Source organism: Hypanus sabinus, chromosome 15 (genome assembly GCF_030144855.1).
Source record: "Hypanus sabinus isolate sHypSab1 chromosome 15, sHypSab1.hap1, whole genome shotgun sequence".
Classification (NCBI taxonomy): domain Eukaryota; kingdom Metazoa; phylum Chordata; class Chondrichthyes; order Myliobatiformes; family Dasyatidae; genus Hypanus; species Hypanus sabinus.
Genome location: NC_082720.1, coordinates 85642477 through 85648476, shown reverse-complemented (window position 1 = coordinate 85648476; position 6000 = coordinate 85642477).

Sequence of the window (6000 nt, the reverse complement as noted above, 5' to 3'; positions counted from 1 at the left end):
TCTCCAGCGTAATTTTCTATTGGTCCTATATATACCCTTGACTCTCTTTTACCCCTTATATACTTAAAAAAGCTTTTAGTATTTTCTTTGATATTAGTCACCACCTTCCTCTCATAATTCATCTTTTCCTTCCAAATGACCTTCTTAGTTTCCTTCTGCAAATTTTTAAAAACTCCCCAATCCTCTATCTTCCCACTCACTCTGGCTTCCTTGTATGCCCTCTCTTTTGCTTGTAATTTGTAGTTATCCAAGTATCCGGTTATTCAAATGTCTAGTTATCCAAATATCTAGATATCCAAGTAGACAAAACAATAATTCATTATGCCTGCACTAACCTATTCAATTGCAGAGTAGATTTCCGAATGGACATTGAACCCATGAGCACCACTTCACTACTTTTTAATTTCTATTTTTGCACTGCTTGCTTAATGAGACTATTATATACACGCTTACTGTCATTCAGAGATTTTGCTCTCTATTATTATGTATTGCATTGTGCTGCTGCCGCAAAGACAACAAATTTCACATTCCCTGATGATATTAGATCTGATTCTGAATTGTATCTGCAATTTAAAAAATGAATTATTTTAGTGTTTACTGAATTCTTTTCAGAACAATGTTTTAAATTGCTATCTCTATTTGTAAACCATAAATGCCTTAATCAAATTGTAAAGCTGCTTTAATTAGTTCTTTTACTTATTTAGAGATAGAGCTCAGAACAGGCTCCTTTGACCCAACGAGCCACACTGCCCAGGAACTCAGCTATGTAACACTAGCTCAATCGCAGGACAACTTACAATGGCCAATTAACCCAGTAACCGGTACATCTTTGGACTGGGGCACCCGGAGGAAACCCACGTGGTTCACCCACACAACTCCTTACAGCTGGCACTGGAGTTGAACTTCAAACTACAGAGCTCCTGGAGCTGCAATAGCATCGCATTAACCGCAACATGACTGTGGTTATTGTTATTTTCCCAATACAGGTGGTCTTTCAGGGTAACTTTAGCTAAAGTTGTCATCTTACAGCATAACATCTGCAATATAATGTCGAGTTATGTTTTGGTTTAAAGTCACTTTTCAATATGATTCCTTTTATTTCATTTTCGATATTCTTCTTCCAAATTTTTAACATCTGTAGTGGGGGTGTTTTTCCAAGGAGACTGAATAATTTTATGCCATCAGATTTCAATAACAAAGCAGCTTTTTTGGTGGGGGGGGGATTTAGATAACAGGCGAAGAGGGAGAATGGATATGCATCCAACTTTAGCTTGCCATGGTGTTTGTATGTGATTCCACCATAGATTATCATTTTGTGCTCAGGTCAGAATTTTGTTTGCCATTTGGCTAATTTCTGAGATCCCTGCACCAGTTACTACAATTGTTAAAGCTAGTTAGAATAGAAATACTTAGACCATGCTACAGTTCTGTCAAACCCTGCAGTTGCATTTTACAGTGTTTAGTTTACTACTTATGTCAAATAGATTATTTGGGAATATGCAATGCAACCATGACATTTCCAATTTTCATCACAAAGTTGAGAACTGTCATCTCCTTCATTTTTTGTCCAGGCTGTTGACATGGAACAGACCGGATGTCTTCTCCCAGTGGGAAAGCTTTGGAATCCCATTTGGAAGTGGACTTGAGTCTTGAGTTTTAAGTTAAATTTTAAAGTGTTGGCATTGATTCATTTGGATTTTTTTTCATTCATGACATTCAAAAGAGAGCTAGACAATTTAATAGAAAGGGGGTATAGATGGGGTAAATGCAAGCCGGCTTTTTCAGCTGAGGCTGGCTGAGACTAGAACTAAAAGTCATGGTTAAGGGTGAAAGGTGAAATGTTCAACTTGAGGGGGAGCCTCATCGCTCAGGGTGGTGAGTGTGGAAGGAGCTGCCAATAGAAGCTTGTTCGATTTCAACGCTTAAGAGAAATTTGGGTAAGTACATGGATGGGTGTAGTATAGAGGGCTATGTCCAGGTACAGGTGGATGCGACTAGGCAGAATAATAGTTTGGCTTGGACTAGATGGGCTGAAAGGCCTGTTTCTGTACTGTGCGGTTCTAAGAGTCTGACTCCATCTTCTAAAACTCCATTGTATTGTACTGGGGATCTATTAGATATAACAGTGGGTAGAAACGGCCCTTACACCTGGTGGTTGATGCTTTCAGATTTCTGTATTTCTGCTTGATGAGAGGGGAGAAGAAATAACGTCTGGTGTTATGAGTGATGAACTGACCTGATGGTCAATGGGGTGCAGAGTTAACCATTCCCAACCCCCTCCTGAGAACTACGAACTATTGCTGTTGCTGTGCTGCTCATGAGAGAGAGATAAAGCCCAGGCAAGAACATTTGCTACAGATAAGAGGGAGAGAGACTGTTGATTTACTGTATTATGACTCTTCCTGGATTCTTCTTTCTCTGCTGGTCAGATCGGGGGATCCTGGTTAACCCCTTCCATACCTGGCGCTGCAATTCAGATTGATGGGTTCACTATACAGAGTCAGGATAGGACTCTTGAGTCTCTCAAAAACCGAGGTGGAGATGTATGCCTCAAGATCAACTCATCTTGGTGACAAATGTGTTAGTGATGACCCAGATTTGCTTACCAGTCCCGGAACAGCTCGCAATTAAGTGCCGTCCATTTTACCTGTCACGGGACATTTCAGCGATCAGTTTGGTAGCAGTGTACACTCCACCCCAGGCCAATGTCAAACAAGCTCCAGATGGTCTAAGAGATGTGAAAACAAGCACGAAACAGCACACCCTGAAGCCTTCAACATCATTTTGGGTGATTTTAACCTGGCCAGCATGAAAAAGTCACTAAATAATTACCATCAACTAATCATTTGTAGTACCAGGGGAAACAACGCACTTGACCATCAAGAATGCCTACCTACTCCAAGCCCTCTCTTGGGGAAGTCTGATCTCCTGGCTGTACTTATACTCCTGGAGTATAGGCAGAGACTGAAGACTGCAGCACCAGCAGTGAGGACCAAGAAGGTTTGGACAAGGGAAGCACAGGAGCTTCTACAGGGCTGCTTTTAATTGGTGGACTGGACTGTATTCAGGGATTCATCGTCAAACCTGGATGAGTTTTCTGCAGTTACCGACTTCATTAAAACCTGTGTGGATGAGTGTGTGCCCACAAAGACTTACTGTACCTTCCCAAACCAAAAGCTGTGTATGAACCAGGTGGTACGTTGTCTGCTGAGAGCTAGATCTGTGGCATTCAAGTCTGGTGATCCAGGCCTGTACCAGAAAATCAGGTATGATTTGCAGGGGGCTACATCAAAGGTGAAGAGACAATTTCGAATGAGGTTGGAGGTGACATCTGATGCACGGCAACTCTGACAGGGTCTGCAGGACATTCCATCCTACAAAGGGAAACCCAATAGCATGAATGGCAGTGATGCTTCACTACCAGATGAACTCAATGCCTCCTATGCCCGCTTTGAAAGGGGGAATATAACTACAGCTGTGAAGATCCCTGGTGCATCCGGTGACTCTGTGATCTCTGTCTCAGAGGCTGAGGTTAGACTGTCTTTAAAGTCCCGATGGAGTACCTGGTAAGGCTCTGAAAACCTGTGCCAACCAACTGGCGGGAGTACTCAAGGACATTTTCAACCTCTCAGAAGTACCCACTTGCTTCAAAAAAGCAACAATTATACCAGTGCCCAAGAAGAGTAGTGTGAGCTGCCTTAATGACTATTGCCCAGTAGCACTCACATCTACAGTGATGAAATGTTTTGAGAGGTTGGTCATGACTAGACTGAACTCCTGCCTCAGCAAGGACCTGGACCCATTACAGTTTGCCTATCGCCACAATAGGTTAACGGCAGATAGAATCCCAATGGCTCTTCACTCAGCCTTAGATCACCTGGAAAATTCAAACACTTATGTCAGGATGTTGTTAGTTGACTATAGCTCAGCATTTAACACCATCATTTCCACAATCCTGATTGATAAATTGCAGAACCTGGGCCTCTGTCCCTCCCACTGCAATTGGACTTTCGACTTCCCAACCGGAAGACCACAGTCAGTATGGATTGGTGATAACATCTCCTCCTCACTGATGATCAACACTGGTGCACCTCAGGGGTGTGTGCTTAGCGCACTGCTCTACTCTCTATATACACATGACTGTGTGGCTAGGCATAGCTCAAATACTCTATAAATTTGCTGATGATACAACCATTGTTGGTAGAATCTCAGATGGAGATGAGAGGGTGTACAGGAGAGAGATATACCATCTGGTTAAGTTGTGTTGCAGCAACAACCGTGCTCTCAATGTTGGTAAGGTGGTTGTTGGCTTCAGGAAAGGTAGGCGAGGGAACACGAACCATTCCTCATAGAGAGATCAGAAGTGGAGAGAGTGAGCAGCTTCAGGTTCCTAGATGTCAAGATCTCCCGACATTTGATGCAGCTATAAAGAAGGCAAGACAGAAGCTATATTTCATTAGGAGTTTGAAGTGATTTGGGTTGTTACACAAAACATTTGAAAACCTCTGTAGATGTACCATGGAGAGTATTCTGACAGGCTGCATCACTGTCTGATATGGACCAGAATATCTTGTCAGATTCAGGTTTATTTTCACTGACATACTGCATGTGGTGAAATTAGTTGTTTTGCGGCAGTGGTACAAAGCACCACATTATAAAATACAACATGAAGCTGTCACTAAACTGTTTTCGGGCTCACGTACCTCCTCTGTGACCTCTAACGACAGCAATGAGAAGAGGGCATGTCCTGGGAGGTGGGGTGTTCTTAATGTTGTATGGTGCCACTTTGAGGCATTGCCTTTTGGAAATATCCTTGCTTGTTGGGGGGCTTGTGCCCATGATGGAGCTGGCTGAGTTTGAGTTTACAGCCCTTTGCAGTGAGAACAGGCTGTTGGTGATGTTGAGTCCTAGGAATTAGGAACCTTGTTGACCTCAACACCACTGATGTAAACAGGTGTATTGCAACCACTCCCTTCCTGAAGTCAATGACTAGTTCTGTAGTTCGGCTGACATTGAGGGAAAGGTTGTTGTTATGACTGTACCCTATCAGACTGATTGCAAGAATATGGCAAGTGCACATGCAGCTCATTGACTGGTTTGTGAATCAATGGGGCCTGCTACGCTTGCAGGCTCTCTGTTTTCATGCTGGCATGTTTTCGTCTCAGCGGTCCCAGTTCACCGCTCCCGGTGTGTATCAGGACTCAATAAAAATGTTTGATCACGTTGCTCCATTGTGGTTCTTGCTCCGCGCTTATGTGGCAATGACGCCACGTCACGAAGCTCTCTATCTGCTTCCTGTACTCTGACTCATTATTACAGCCCAGCCCAGTGAAACCATCTGCAGACTTGTAGGCGTGAGAGCAGAACCTGGCCACACAGGCGTGAGAGAGATTCTGAGTGCCCCGACCTGTGCATCAATGTCTGGTATAGGAATGGCAAGGCATCTGACCACAAGTCCCTCCAAGGGATTCTGAGGACCACTGACAGGATCACTGGGTCTCGCTTCCACCTGTCAAAGATATTTGTTCAGAGCACTGTGCACAAAGGGCCCTTAGCATTGTCTGTGATCCCTCGCATCCATCCAACAATCCCCTACCATCAGCTGGGGGAGGTACTGTAGCATTTGGACAAGAACGATTAGGATAGGAAACAGCTTCGGCCCCCAGGCCAGGAGTCTACTGAGTTCCCGGCCACTATCCAGGTCTTACCGTGTATGAAGCGCCAGTAGCATTATGTAGTTTACTTTTATAACTTGGGTCATAAATGCACCTTATTATGTGTTAACTTACTTGCAATGTTATCACATTATATGCTGTGTGTGAGTATGTCCTGTCTTGTGCACCATGGTCCAGAGGAACGTTATCTTGTTTGGTGTTGCACATGAGTACAGTTGAGTGACAATAAACCTGAACTTGAATTTGAGTAGAATATGGAGCTGAGAACATAATCTTCTCGAGCACTAGAGCTGGTGGTGGTGTTGCTATCTATCCTCACTGATTG